Source organism: Sinocyclocheilus grahami, unplaced genomic scaffold (genome assembly GCF_001515645.1).
Source record: "Sinocyclocheilus grahami isolate Dianchi unplaced genomic scaffold, SAMN03320097.WGS_v1.1 scaffold27.1, whole genome shotgun sequence".
Taxonomy (NCBI): domain Eukaryota; kingdom Metazoa; phylum Chordata; class Actinopteri; order Cypriniformes; family Cyprinidae; genus Sinocyclocheilus; species Sinocyclocheilus grahami.
This window is the reverse complement of record NW_015505206.1, coordinates 1,772,141-1,788,022: the sequence shown is the minus strand read 5'-3', so window position 1 is coordinate 1,788,022 and position 15,882 is coordinate 1,772,141. Positions and strand designations below refer to the sequence as shown.

At 36.5% G+C, this 15,882-nt stretch overlaps 2 long non-coding RNA genes across 2 annotated transcripts; both read right to left on the bottom strand.

Moving 5' to 3' along the window:
* Window positions 1–1,129: 1,129 nt before the first annotated feature.
* LOC107568602 (uncharacterized) lies at window positions 1,130–2,507 on the bottom strand. The gene is made up of 4 exons (XR_001606787.1): window positions 2,396–2,507; window positions 2,121–2,259; window positions 1,460–1,477; window positions 1,130–1,215 (listed from the first exon to the last, which is right to left on the bottom strand). It is a non-coding gene; the product is annotated as an uncharacterized lncRNA (long non-coding RNA).
* Window positions 2,508–11,956: 9,449 nt separating this feature from the next.
* LOC107568595 (uncharacterized) lies at window positions 11,957–12,910 on the bottom strand. Its single transcript, XR_001606784.1, has 2 exons — window positions 12,783–12,910; window positions 11,957–12,349 (listed from the first exon to the last, which is right to left on the bottom strand). It is a non-coding gene; the product is annotated as an uncharacterized lncRNA (long non-coding RNA).
* Between the last annotated feature and the right edge of the window lie 2,972 nt (window positions 12,911–15,882).

The following is a 15,882-nucleotide window of genomic DNA, read 5'->3' as shown; positions in this document are numbered from 1 at the left end:
TGTGTGTGTGTGTGTGTGTGTGTGTGTGTGTGCACATTTGGGTGGTTTATGGGGACACAAATCTGTATAATGACATGGATATGACGAGGTAGGTATTACAATGTGAAGGTGGTTTATGATGACACTGCATATGTCCACATAATTCAAAAGGCTTAAAAAACATACCACATGGTGTTTTCTTTGAAAATCTAAAAATACACAAAGTGTTCTGTAATGGGTAGGTGTGTTTTCTGTGTGCGCATACGCTCTGAAAGTTTTGCTCAAGTAAGTGTAACCCCCCCCCCACACACACACACACACTTTATCTGTAAATTAAGTTATGGTTGAGGTGTAATTCTTACGTGTGCACAGTACACGCATCCCTCAATTTATGTCACGTTAGCACCTGCTGTCTGTCTTTCTCTCCCTCATCTTTACAGTCTCTCCACCAATCTGGCTTTCATTCCTTCCATCTTTGACCTTTGTGGGTGGATTCAGTTTCTTGGACTGGCTTAAGACCACCTTAAAATAACAGTCCTTTCCTCTCTGTCTTATTCACTCACTCTCTCTCTTTTTTCTTTTTCTCTCTATTCTTTCTCGGTCCTTGCTTCTCCTCAAAGCTTCTATCCTGGCCTTCTAAGGCCATAATGACAGCTGTGATAAGGCTCGACGAAGACCTGAACAAAACAGCAGAACTAATTGTGTCTGCTTCATTTATTTCAAAACAGATTTGGAAGAAAGAAAGAACTGCCTTTTTATGTGCCGTCACTCGTTCATTATCAGAGCGGCGGGTACTCAGATTTCAAGAGTGAGGGCATGTATGTGTCTGGGACTAAGAAAAGATACCTAGCATCTCATGCTAGCAGTGTTGTTTCACGCAAATATAAGAATCTCATACTACCCGGCACAGATAAACAGCTGGATTATTGTCTACCCATTATATACTCGAGGCCGTAGGGTTACCGTTTAGCTTGATTGACAAGAACGGATGGGAATGTGGGAAATGTGTCCCTGTCCTTCACATTCACATTATTAATCATTGTCTGTACCTCTAAATGAAACCCCGTCCATTCATTAAAATGTTACCTTTTACCTACATTACCTGTGCAAAGAGAGTTTTCTAAAAGCTGTGCACTACATGATGTTTACTTACAAAAGAGATGCAAGCAGCCAACAGCAGGATCCTGACCAAGAGATCTTCAAACTGCTCAACCACCAGCTCCCAGATGCTCTTACCTGAGAGAGAAGGTAATGTTTCATTTTATATATATATATATATATATATATATATAGTTCAATAAGTAAGTCAATATGACCATTTGGTTAGCACAACAAGCACGATCTTTGTTTGACTGAAAAGAGAAGTGCATAAATCAAATGGAAACTGACTGAAAAAAAAAACTGAATAACAGAACTGATGTCAATTCTACGTCTAGGTCTTGTCATATAATTCTATAATAACAGTAAATGGAGAACTCACCTTCTTCAGCGGGCAGCTCTGTGATTGGTCAGTTTGGTCCAGTAGACAAGAAGAATGGCAGATGTGAGTAGAAACAAAACCGTTAGAATTAGCCATCAATATCTTTCCCATCAACAATCACCATAACATAGCATATTAAATGATGGTATAATACTTCATTCTGAAATGAGCTGAATTCACGCGTATCAAAGTGTTCAGTTAGTAGTCTAGCCATTTGTCCTTTCGTTCGACCTTCTACTCACTTTAGTGCTTTTCTTCTTTCTTTGCTTTATCTTCTAGTCTTGCTTTAACAACTTAATGTTATTATGCTGCATGGATAAGTGCATCTGTTCAGGGTAATTTTGCCTTTGGCTGAGAGCTTTAAATTCTCTATGCAGTATGTAAAGTACTCCTGGAAATGTATGCCGTCTTCTCTAAAAATGTTTAAATGCATCTGAATTGAATTTAAAAAAGGTCTTGAGATACAGTATAACTAATTGATCTTTTTCGCTGATGTCTGTTCTCAACTGATCACAACTAAACATGTACTAAGTTGGGAATTCTTGCTACCTCCCCTTCAAAAGGTCCTGTTCTGTTAATTCATCCCAACATTGTTTCATTGCAATCAAACATCCATTCAGATTTTACAGATGCCTCCATCATTCGTCCACGCGTTCCTCACCATTGAATCCATACTTGTCTTGGTTTTTCTTGACCTGATCCGGAGCGAGGCCTGTGGTCTCGCTCACGCTGAAGTAGGCCAGGCATTCTGCTGTTTCTTTGGTGTGTGCGTTCTCCATCCTGTCTGCTCAAAGGGGAGACTTCAAAAATACAACACAAGAGATGTAGATGAGTTGGATTCCTACCCAGAGAAATGCAGAAAATCCAGTTTTAAGGCTTTTTACAGGAAACTAAAGTTATTTAAAAAACAAATTGAGTGCAAAAGAGATTACGCACCAACACTTTTTAAAAGTGTAGGATAGGGACAAAACAGATGGCCCCTTGATTCTCTCTCCCCTCTCTCTTTCTCTCTCCTTCTCCTCCCTCTGGAGCGCAGGGCTGACAGAAAGTGCAAACTTCCACCCATCTCTGTAGAGTTTTATAAAGACACCAGACAAACCATCTCCCAGGTCACACCCCTATTGGCTGAGATCAGACAAATATGGTGAGGAAGGGGCATGGCCTTGAGAAGAGAGATGAAGGGGTGTGATTGGAGCAATTGGGCGACAACTGCAGTGGGGGTGAGCAGCCTTGAAAGCGGGGTTGAAATTTGGATCTGTTTTTGGAACGTGCACCGACAGGAGGATGGAGACAGTGAATGGGGAATTGTGGTGCTGGTATGGTGGAGGGTGGAGGAGGGAGGAGGGGGAGGGGGTCGAATGAGCGATTGCTCAAATGGTTTTGGGATGTTGATATGCAGTAAGGGACGACCAAGGACTTGGCTTTTTGTGGGGATTAAAAACATACAAGGCCTTGTTATAATTATGTGGTACAGGATTAAAATGTATATCCATTCTGTAAGAGCTGTAATGTGAAGGTATGTTTGAAAATACATGAAGATCGTCAGATCGGGATTAGCACCCGAGATGAACAGCTATGGAAAAAAATGTGAGGCTAAAACAATTCTTCAGACATGGAAAATGTGCTGTAAAACAGGTTGAGGAGGGATTAATTAGCAAGAGTGCGTAAAGAGGGAAAGAAAGAGGTGAAGAACGAAGGAGGACTGTTAAGGTAGAAATGAAGGCATTATTAGATTCTGAATGTATCAGAGTTTGTAGATCTTTTGTCTTGTTGAGAAGAATAGACAGTGATAGATGACTGGTGAAATAATTTTTGCCAAACCAGATTAAGGACAGGAAGAAACCATTGTATTATTTTAGCCCATTTGATGGCCATTCGTTAATTTTTATGATTTTTTTATTTTATTTTAGCAAACTTAATTTTTAATGCAACTTAATGCTTTCAGTTAATAACTGTAAAGCTGGTAATTAGGGTGAATATAATAAAACAATGGATGAAGTAGGGAAAACAAGTTTTGCATTTAATATTTATTCTTTTTTACTCCGTATTGTGTAGTGAAGATATTTGTTTAAAATTAAGACAATGATCATATTTGAACTAAGACATCGAAAGTGGCAAATGATCAGTTGGTCAGTTCGATCAAGTCTCAGGCTCGTTTGCTTTAGAGGGGGTCACTTGAAACTAAATCCATACCATTGGACTTACATGACAATCAATTGGAATAATTCTTAGTGTGTCATTTTATTGGCTACGTTTATTTAATAATGCATAAAGTTGTATCATTTTGGCCTTGGTCTTGCAGTCCTACATGCATTACACATACAGGCACACCAGAGCATTATAAGACCATATCAGACGGGTGAGTAAATAAAGCCTTTCCTTTCATTCACACCTCATGGTCATGCCTACATGAAGTGCCTACAGTTCGTGCTTCCCTTCATCTGCTACTCTGCCCTTTGACCTTTGGATCATAAAGGCTTGTAGTTTTCAGGAGTAGTAACATTTAATTCCCCCATCAGATCTGACAATGTTTTCATCCATCAACACTTGTACAAGAGGGAACACTTTTTTTTCTTTTCTTTTTTTTTTGCATGCCACAATCCATATTATTATTAACTAAAATTAAAAAAAAAGTGTGTTAACTGAAATAAAATATAAATATTAGATACAAAACAGAATAAGAACTGAATTATAACTTAGAATAAATGATAAATTAGAATTGTTGACTTGGCAACTAACTGAAATAAAATAGATTTGAGTACTATAATTATTAAAAAACTGAAATATGAAGTAAGGCTAAATAAAAATAAATATTTTTTAAAAAGCTAATAAAATTACAAAAGCAGAAAAAATACTAAAAGCTCAACTTAAAATTAAAACTGAAAGTCTAAAAATAAAAGCCAATTCTTAATTCATTAATAGTATATAAATAATACTAAAATAACACTGCTCACACAAAAAAAAATGACTTCCTGTGTATATAGTTCAATATCAGTTTTGCTCTATTTAACAGTACTTTCATGCTGGTCTACATACAATGTTCAGTATATTCTCTGAAAGCCATTCTCTGCATCTCCTCACTGAAATATATGTGTGAAGACTTGTTCTCCTACCCTGACTATTGTTATTTAGGTGTTACCGTGGAACTAGACCCTGTTCTCTGTGTCGGTGGGGGGCTGGTGGTCCTTTAGCTTCTTATGTAACTGTAGATTGAGCAGCAGTTGTGTATTAATAGATCTGAGTGACGTGGATCAGCGGCAGCTCAACTCGATTGTTGGATTTTTGTGTTTATTTCAGGGATGGAGGAAGGGAGGTGACCCTCACAGCTCTTGCGTGGCTGAAGAAACGGAGAGCGTGAGGGGTACAGCAGATATTTAGACATTCAGGCTCTTAGTAAGTGTTAAGGTTACAGTTCACACACAGGCCTCAGACGTTCTGTGTCTTGTTTCATTTGACTTTCTCTCCTGTTCTTTGTTTCTTTACACTGTACTTGAAATCGTTTTCGCTACTGACTCTCTGTGACTTTTCAACTCTGACCCCTTGCCCCCACTCTGACCTGGGTCCCATCAGACGTGCTTGTGTGTCATGATTCTGACATCCCTGTCGTTGTACAGAATGTGTCCCGACGCTGCTGACATGTCTGTGCTCATGTTGCAGCACAGGTCGCATTGCTGCAAAAATGCGCTAGATGATTTCCTACCATTCACACTGAATTTCTTATATCCAAAATTACAAAATAATTTATTTTTGACATTATATGAAAAATACAACCTGATTTATGACAGATATGAGTAATATGTTATTTTAAAGCACAAACTATTGATAATATGGTAAAAAGAAAGAAATTAATGCTTAAAAAATAAACTAGTACTTTTGTTTAGCAAGGATGTATAAAGTTGATTAAAGTGACAGTAAATACATTAAAAAGATTTGTAAATTTAAATAAATGCTGTTCTTTTGAACTAGCTTTTCATCCAAGTGTCCTGAAAAAAAGTATCACCGTTTCCACAATACATTAAGCAGCGCAACTGTTTTCAACATTAATTATAAGAATTGTTTCTTGAGCACCAAATCAGCATATTACAATGAAGACTGGACTGAAGACTAGAAATGGCTGTTCCGCTTTGCCATGACAGGGATAAAATTCATTTTAAAATATGTTAAAGGCGTCCTATTATACTTTTTCAACTTTAGTTAGTCTGTAATGTTGCTGTTTGAGCATAAAAAAGATCTGCAACGTTACAAAGCTCAAAGTCCACTTCAAAAGGAGATATTTTATTGAACAGAAATCACTTTTCAAAAACTACAACGAACGACTCGTTTGGACTACAACGCATATTTTCCGGGATTTGTGATATCACAAAGATCGACGAATGGGACGAGACCTGGTTGAGCTGCACTAGAGAAGGCAACAAATGTTCACTATGTCTGAGACACGCTAGCTTTCCCAAGGCAGACAAACTTAGAGTGGTTACAATCATCCGAGTTTAAATCGCGCTCAAATTGATTTGATTTTGATGCAATGGACCCTTTTCACATTTCGGGGTTTCTCAGCAGCGGAAGTCGTCATAGTTGGGTAAACTTGAAGAGCAGTGCAAGGGAGAGTACCACAAATATATTTTTTGCATTCCCAGTTGCTCAAATAGCAAAAGAAAAACTCCATGATAGTGTTTTCATGACTTTCAATAAGAGAGTTGTCTGTCAGAAGAGAGAACGAAGTCAAATTTACCAGCCCTCCCATAGAGCTGCATTAGAAACACCCTCGCATTAGCATTAACTGTTTTTTTGTAATTTGATGCAAAGGTGATATAATACAAAGAATAGCGTTATAAATGTAGATACATTTAAAAAAAATACAAATATGAAAATCTTTCGAGGATTTTCGATGCTGATGACCGTTAAACGTGTCATTACAGTCTTGTGAAAAGGGTCCATATTTACACTGAAGTTGGGTTGACTTTTCCAATTTTGTTAACAAATATTTATATCCAAACTGTTGTATAACCCCAAAAATTGTGTTCCATTGCATGTAAGACTCTTTCATGGTGTAAGTCTTATAAGCTAACATAGTATACTTTGGAGTATTGTTTGTAACCCTTATTGTCTTTTGTTCTTACTTGTCTTTGTAATTGTATTTGCTGTTCTTCTATTGCATAATAAAAAAAATTAAAAAAAATAGCTCGCAGGCAGCTATGGTAAGGGTCGTGACATTTCCCGGCCAGGCACTGAGTGCTGCCAATCACAACACACATTGGCCCAGCTAACCAATCACAACACACACTGGCCCAGCTAACCAATCACAACACACACTGGCCCAGCTAACCAATCACAACACACACTGGCCCAGCTAACCAATCACAACACACACTGGCCCAGCAATTTGATGCAAAGGTGATATAATACAAAGAATAGCGTTATAAATGTAGATACATTTAAAAAAAATACAAATATGAAAATCTTTCGAGGATTTTCGATGCTGATGACCGTTAAACGTGTCATTACAGTCTTGTGAAAAGGGTCCATATTTACACTGAAGTTGGGTTGACTTTTCCAATTTTGTTAACAAATATTTATATCCAAACTGTTGTATAACCCCAAAAATTGTGTTCCATTGCATGTAAGACTCTTTCATGGTGTAAGTCTTATAAGCTAACATAGTATACTTTGGAGTATTGTTTGTAACCCTTATTGTCTTTTGTTCTTACTTGTCTTTGTAATTGTATTTGCTGTTCTTCTATTGCATAATAAAAAAAATTAAAAAAAATAGCTCGCAGGCAGCTATGGTAAGGGTCGTGACATTTCCCGACCAGGCACTGAGTGCTGCCAATCACAACACACATTGGCCCAGCTAACCAATCACAACACTCACAGGTCCAGCTAACCAATCACAACACACACTGGCCCAGCTAACCAATCACAACACACACTGGCCCAGCTAACCAATCACAACACACACAGGTCCAGCTAACCAATCACAACACACACAGGTCCAGCTAACCAATCACAGCACATTTCATATTTCATAAGGCAGGCCTTCATTTGATACAGGAACTATTCGAGCCAACTGGGGAGAGAGGTGTTGTAATAATGTAAAATCTGTGAAAAATAATTATACTTATAACATACATAATTTAGTATGAGAGCCTGTTCTAGTACACCCCCAAAACAAAATCAAGACTTGTTTTGTAACTAACATTTCACAATATAACAGTTATATACTGTAAATACATGTTATTAGCAAAGCCCGCTGAAGAAGGAGTTGCTAGGTATGAAAGATAACGCTGCAGGATATCTGATGTTGTGCTGGAGAGAGATGGGACACATGGAACTGACAGGTTAGTGCCGGAAGATTGAAGAAATAGCATTCCCTCACTTTATGAGTATATTTATCCTTCTGTAGCTCTGTCATTGTGTATGTGTCTTCCTTTTTAGGTCTGCACTTAGCTCAGGGAACATACAGAGACGCTGCTGATGACAGGAAGACGGATCAAGGGAAAGAGAAGAGGGACTCAGGAAAGCCAAGATGCTGGGATGAATTGAAGGTTAAATATATACAGTGGTGAATGAGAGCAGAGTTAGGGAAACAAATATGAAGAAACAAAGTTTAGAAGTGACAGAGTAAAATGTGAATTTGAGGAATTAGAGAAAGTAATGAAGAGGAAAATAAGGGGGAACAACATCTTGGGAATATTTGACAGTGGTTGAGCTGTCAATTCTACTTAACTGCCTCTAACAAATACATTATTTTCAAACACATCAGTAGTGATTACTGTGGCCTTTTTTTCCTTAATGTTTTATTCATAAATGAACATTAATGTATACAGAAGCCAGGGTGATTTCACACATCTTACACACGTGTACAGTAAGTTGTGTACATGTGTGTGACAGGTGCTGGACAGGAATGGTGTTAAATTCTCGGCACTGTCCCTATTCTTGGTTATTTGAATCTGTGGCTCCAAAGTATGGAGCCGTAATCCAGTCTTTAATGACTAACGCCTCTATATACGCACACAGATGGCACGTGAATACATTCAAGATCATCTAGACGAACCCAGAAATACACTTCTTACTTTTTATGTTATTTAACAATGATGTTTTGTACAATCACATTAGTTATTGCATGCTTTGAAAAATGTTCTGCCCCTAAAGCATTAAAAATGTTTTCTCAAGTAACTTAAATTTACCAAATGTGGCAACATCTAAATTAAAATGTGAAAAATATTATTTCATTATTTCTACGGTAAGTTACACAAGTTAAATGTTTTACTTTTTTATAGTGTTATACTGTACATTGTATTCCCGTTTTATCTTCGCAGCAAATGCAATAAAACATTTCCCTCCATTATTTAAGTTGGGTGAAAATAATAGTAGCATATTATTATAGGAAACCCATTGCCAAGAAAAAAAAGGTATTTATTTCACAATTTGGACTTTGTTTCTTGGAATTCTGAAAAAATGATATAAACTGATTTGAAATTGTGAGACGTCAACTTGCAATTCTGAGAATAAATTTCAGATTTACAGATTTAAACTGAGAATTCTCACCTTTTCTGTCACAATTCCAAGATAATACCTCACAATTCTGAATGTATTTATAAGAAATCTGACTTTACATCTCAATTCAGATTTTTTTGTCCACCACAAAATAACATATAAAAAGTTAAATGTCTTTATCTCATGATTCTTACTTTTTTCTCACAGTTGTAAGTTTTATATATAACAATTTGGAGTTTATATGAATATATCATAAAAAGTTACAGTTACCTTTTTTTATTATTTATTGTTTTTGGCAGAAATGGGCTTCCATACATTTGAAACCACTGATGATTTAATGTGTTTTGACACGTCTCACTCTGTGAAATAATAGATGCACTGACCATCATAAAGGCAGGGACAAACATTATTTATGTGGGTGGTTGGGAGCTGTCAGATGAAAGATAATGTTTTTGAGCGAGTACATCAGATGTCACAGCTGTGAAAAAAACAGTGAAGTGAAGGAACATTTCTATGGGAACAGCTTCTTATCACTATTAATAATAGCAGGGTTGTCCTTGGGTATTCTTGAAAGAAGAGAGGACAGAGGATTTCCCAAAGAAAACCTAACACCCTCACTCAATAACCTCTCTCTCTCTCTCGCTCTCACTCTCTCACTCTCTCTCACTCACTCTCTCTCTCTCTCTTTGCCCCCTTCAGGTTATATTTAGTTCAGCTTTAGGGGTGTCGACCTCTTGCTCTGCAGCAGACTCTGGCCTTACAAGGCCCAACCACAAGTATGGTTGCATAGCAACCCTTGATGTTTTCACCTATGCGAATGAGTCCACCAATGTGCTACAGTAGCAGCTAATCATCATAATCATCCTATAAGCATCTACAACATCAGCAGCAGACTGAGCATGTGCACCTCGTGTCTGGTGATGCTCCTGTTGCTAGATGTGCTATTATGCATTAATAATTTTATGAAAGGTTATTGTAGTTTTTAATCATTTTGTTTTTATTGATATTTTCTTTTTTCTCGTTTTAATGTTCGTTTTGCCATTTTGATTAAATTTTTTAGATGATTAATTTTGTGTTTGTGTGTGTTCTAGTTTGGTTATTTATTTTATTGTAGTTTTAGTATTTTAGGGCTGCCAAAGTTTAATGTGCTAAGCTAACTACTATCATTTAAAGATATTTAACTGCTAATTTCTTAGCACAGTCTAGTTTTATTGCCAGTTGCATTTTCATGTTTAATGTATATACAGTTCTAAAACTAAAATTAATTTGTGACCATTTTTATTTTACGTTTTGTAAATCATGAAAATGCGTTTAGAGTACCTGTAGTTTTAGTTAAAATAAAAAAAAATATTTAAAGTTTAAATTAATGATAACACTTTTACATGTTTTGCCTGACAGGTCTGTTTTAACACAAATCCTAAAAATACAAGTTAAACAAAAATAAAACTAAATTGGGCAAAGAATAGTGGGTAGATTAATCTATTACATTTATTTGCATTGCATTTTAAATAATGACGATCCGATTAGTCAGTTATGCTTTCACTATACACTTTGACAAAAATCTTCCATAGCATTATAAATAGCAGTGTTGGGGAGTAAGTAGTTACATGTAACAGCATTATGTAATTTAATAAAAAAAATTATTCTAAGTGTAATCCATTACAGTTACTGAGAAATCAATGTGTAATTAAAATACAGTTACTTGAAATGTTAACGATTACAAAGGGGGGTTATAAAACTGATATGTTGAATAATATTAATTTGCTGCTTTGCCTGTTTTTGATGTGCATATTGCCTCCTGCCGTTTAAAGGCTATTTAGTAAAGTTATGCTATTCTGATGCTTTTGGTTGGTTCTCTTGTTTGAATTTGCAGCACACCACTGCCATTGAAAGATTTGCTACAACCTGTCTGAGAGTTGCCACCATGGTGAGTGAGAAAAAAATGTGCTCCAGTGCTGCAAATTTAAAAATGATTTAATTCAGAAATCAGAAAAGGGGCGCAAGTATAACAGTTCAGTGCAAAATATGTTTTCCCATATTAAAGTGCCACTGACATCAAAGGTTTCAATGTTGAACCTGAGGAAGCATCTGCATGTATGTAACTTAGCCTACAGTTAACTGTAAGCAGTCATTAAATAAAATAGGAAAGGCATTGCCTATTCCCACCTAATGAGTAGGCGATTCAAACCATATTTCTGTATTGCTTGGTGCATGTCCAGTCATTTATTGAACGATGTTAATCTCCATTCATAACAAATTAGCAAGTCTGCTAGCTAGATAAAGAAGTCTTTATCAGCCACACTTCTATTTATGAACCCTTTGACTGAAAATATATAGCTAGAGTTTTTCCTCCTTGAATAAGGTTGATAACCATGCCAGATCTAATATTACAGTTATTTCAGCATTGTAGCATAACCTATATGAATGGCTTACACATTGAGTTGTGAAATTCAGGGCACCAAAGCAACTTTGAGTACCACTGTAAGGTTAACCATGCCTAGTTTAAATGTTTGAAAATGATTAACAGTTGAAAACATTTGAAAAGTAATCAAATGTAATCAATTACATTAATAAAGCAATTGAACTAGTTACACTAATTATTACATTTTAAATAGGTTAACTTGTAATCTGTAACCTATTACATTTCCAAATTCCAGCAGACATGAGGTCCAGGGATTTGCGGTTGTCTGTTTTAAAGTCAGGACATGCTGACCCCCGTTGATTATGTCAGGAACTACAGCATAAATGTGTGGAAGGATTTTGGCCTAAAGTCATCAGAGAAGCTGCATCTTAAACTCAAAACTGATGTCTGCATATGTATATATTATAAATGTCTTTAAAGCCTGAAGGCATTTTGATATCAATTATTCTTATATCTTTAATGTGACAAACCCCATAATATATGGATACTGCCTGAGAGTTGATTGTAAATTCCACCTTTACTGTTATTTTATTTAAAGCGATCTTATGTAACTGAACTTTAAAAAAAAAAAAAACACACAATTTAAAATATTAATTTTATTTACAGTTTCACCACAACATTCGTCAACATCTAACAATAAAAAACATGAATAATTCATTAAAAATCACATCTTATAAAATTCCAAGCTTATTTTTTAACTCAAAACATATTGACTAAGTAGTGTCAAGTTTAACAGTAGCAAAATGGAGTGAACTCATATAATGTGCAATTAGAGAAGAAAAAAGAGAAAAAAAGAAGATCGAGTCAAAGAGAAAAGAGTGTTATCAGTCCCTGGACCATTCCTTAGGTATTTTAATCCACCTCTTCAATAGTGGGCCCCTGAGCACCGGCTCCTGATGCTCCACGTGCCTGAGTTCCACACCCAATAGCAACTCCTTTTGCAGACGACATGTTGGATTTCTTTGTATTTCTACCTGTATTCAACAAGCAAAAGAAAAACAAAATCACTGCAATGTAAAATCAATCATTTTCACCATTTAAATTTGTTATTTTTGAAGTTAAACTTTAGATAAATGTTTTTATGTAAATATCTTTTTTGCATGTTCACACTATATTAATTATTATTAATAATAATAAAGTATTATTATTATTAATATAATTATTGTTGTTAATACTAATAATAATACACAAATATAGCCTAATAATACACACTTAAATAGATTTCGAATTAGTGATTCATTAGGCGCCTCTTCATCACATTTATATTGACACTTAATCGTGAAACAGATGCATATAAGAAAAACATAATTTACAGTAGGCTAAGCGTTTCAAGTTTGTGGCATTAGTATTGAAATTCCAATAGAAATAAAAACGACCAGTGGTAGAATTAATTATTTTTTAACTTACCTTCTATGAATTCTGTCAGGCGTAACTGTGGCTCGTGGCTCGTTGCTTGGATAGTTCACTTCGTTATCTCTCTTTCCGCAGTAATTCAGATCTCTCCTGAAGTACACGGCGAACTGATGGAATCAGCCGTGTTTTATACTGTCCAGGCCTCCAGGGCAGCGCAGTTGAAGTTTCTCGAAAGCGCCAGCGAATTCGACCAATCAAAACGCGGCACAGTAGAACGGCTCCACCCACACAGCATAAGAGTTCTAGCTATTTCTGGAGTTTTCGGTGTTATTTTGGGGCCACGTGAGATCATAAAATTATAGTGAACCTCTTCATCTGTAATAGTTTTATTTTTAAACATTAACTTTTATCAACTGTTGATGTTACGGAAATGTATTTTAAAAGCAAATAAGCCTACAAACAGGTTAACATTCCTAGGTTATTTATATGTTACTCATGTAGAAACTTGTTTAAGTTAAATTCGAATATCAAGGCAAAATTAAAGATCGTAGTGGTAAATAAACAATTAACAAATGTTTGTTATTTTTCTGTTGGCTACGTAAATTAAAATCGTGGTTTTAATTCAATTTTGCAGATAATCAAACGAATGACTGAATCTTAGATTAAAACAAGTGTGTGATAAGAGGATCTTTGCCCAGTTAATGTAAAACTAATTGATTCCATTCAATTGATAATATAACTGAAGTATTTTGGTGGAATATGTGTTTTTCAGTACCAAAATGTTGTATTTGTATTTTTTCCCTTTTATTTCTTTTTCTTTTCAGTTGACAAGCCAGTGGGAATTAGTACGTGTTTGATTTGCAATAAAGCTAAAGATGATTCGGATGATTCTGGAACATTGGAGACTTTGTTGCAGTCATTCTGCTCTATTGTCCACAGAGGGCTCTGTTACATTCATTATTTTGCATTATTCTCAAGACTATTTCTATCCCTTCTGATCTGCTCAGTAGTACATAAAACACCTATGTGTCATTATTATGAAATTACAAATGCACAATTTGTTTAAAGCTACTAAGTGAACTTGTGGGCTGTGAAATGAATCAATAGCCAAATGACATCAGGGGTTCAACCATAACGTTACGAAGCTACGAGATTACTTTTTATATGCAAAGAAAACAAAAATAATGACTTTATTCAACAATGTGTCTCCTCTGCGTCACCCTGGTGCCATTTTGGAGAATATCCACTGAGATGGGTGACGCAGCTGACAAAGAACAGCATACGCTGATTACGTTCAGTGGACACTCTCCAAAATGGCACCAGGGGGACGCGGAGACGACAAATTGTTGAATAAAGTCGTTATTTTTGTTTTCTTTGCATACAAAAAGTATTCTGGTAGCTTCGTAAAATTACGGTTGAACCACTGTTGGCAGATGGACTATTTTACCGATCTCTTTGCTACCTTTCTGGATCTTGATTGTGGTAATTACATTGCTGTCTACACTCTAAAAAATAATTCAGTGGATCTGTTGCCACTACTTAAATGAATGCATTAGTGCAAGTTAAAAATTCTAATTTATAGATTTAATTAAACATTTTAAGTTTAAATTTTTTTTAATGAGTTGTCCTGATATCTTAATGTTGATAATTACATCGACGTAATACTGTGTGTAACTTCAACTTAAATATGTGTTAGTTTGTTTAAAACATTATTTAAGTTGTCCTAACTCAGGGCTGTCCAAACTCGGTCCTGGAGGGCCGGTGTCCTGCAGAGTTTAGCTCCAACCCCAATTAAACACACCTGAACCAGCTAATCAAGCTCTTACTGTCTATGAACTGTCTTTAACTGAAAAATGAGTGTTTACTATTGTCACTTTGCATTATTGACACTATGTTCCTAATTAATGCTGTTCAGTTGCTTTGACACAATCTGTATTGTTAAAAGCGCTATATAAATAAAGGTGACTTGACTTGACTTGACTTACTAGGCATAGAAACTTCCAGTCAGGTGTGTTGAGGCAAGTTGGAGCTAAACTCTCCAGGACACCGGCCCTCCGAGAAGGGTATAACTGCAGCCTGGAGATCTCCAAATGGGGGCAGGAACTCCAAAACGGTGTGGGAGCTCCAAAATAGGGCGTGGCTTCCTCCCATTGATAGACAGGCACATGGCACGCATGCGCACTTTCTCCCCCAATCCACTTCAGTCCAAACTCCGCCCCACAGTTGATTCTAAAGATTTTATTGGTTGTGCCAATTAAAGTGTTGATTTCCTACACTATGCTACAAAAAATGCTAACCCCTAAGCCTACCCCACACCTAACTGTAACCTTAACCAGGGAAATTGACTGTACGGCGGGATTGACGCTGAATAGCGTGGTAAAGAAAGATGCAGTTCAGGAGATAACAGTTAATAAGATTATGCGATATGAGTTGGTCCGTAACTCCCCAACAATGGCACCTTTTTAGTTACACCCAGCGTCACTACCCCCTCCTACCCTGCGAATTTGGAGCCCCGGGACGCCCCCGCTGCTTAGAACAAAGCGATAGAGTGAAATCGTTTCCCTGCGCTGCGCTGGGACGGCTCGCGGGAGAGCTTGTGTGTGATTCCCATTTATATCATTAAGCAGAGGTTCAAACTCCGGTCCGAACACCACTGGCCACGAGCTTTGGGCTCTGCTCTCACGGAGAATATTTACTTATATAGCATATTTTATTTTAGATGAACTAGAAACAATGTTACATTAGGAGAATATTTACTTATATAGCATATTTTATTTTAGATGAACTAGAAGCAATGTTCATTTATAAAGTTTTATTTAGAAATGTAAGTCAATAACAATTGGCTGGAGCCAGAGCCAATGGTGAAAGTCTTTGCGCGAGGAGACCCCGCCCCATTTTGGAGGTTCTGCCCACTTTTGGAGTTCACGCCCCATTTTGGAGATCTCCGGTCTGCAGTTATATCTACTTGGGCCCTCCAGGACCGAGTTTGGACAGCCCTGTACTAACTCAATGTAATTAGCTCCATAACTTAATTTTTTCAAGTTCACGTTTCAGGTTCCCAGCATGCTTTGCATGTGACTGAATAATGCGCGGTAATGTAGAAATAAACTTATATTTTATGCATTTCTATTCAAGATCAGAACAGGAGAAGATG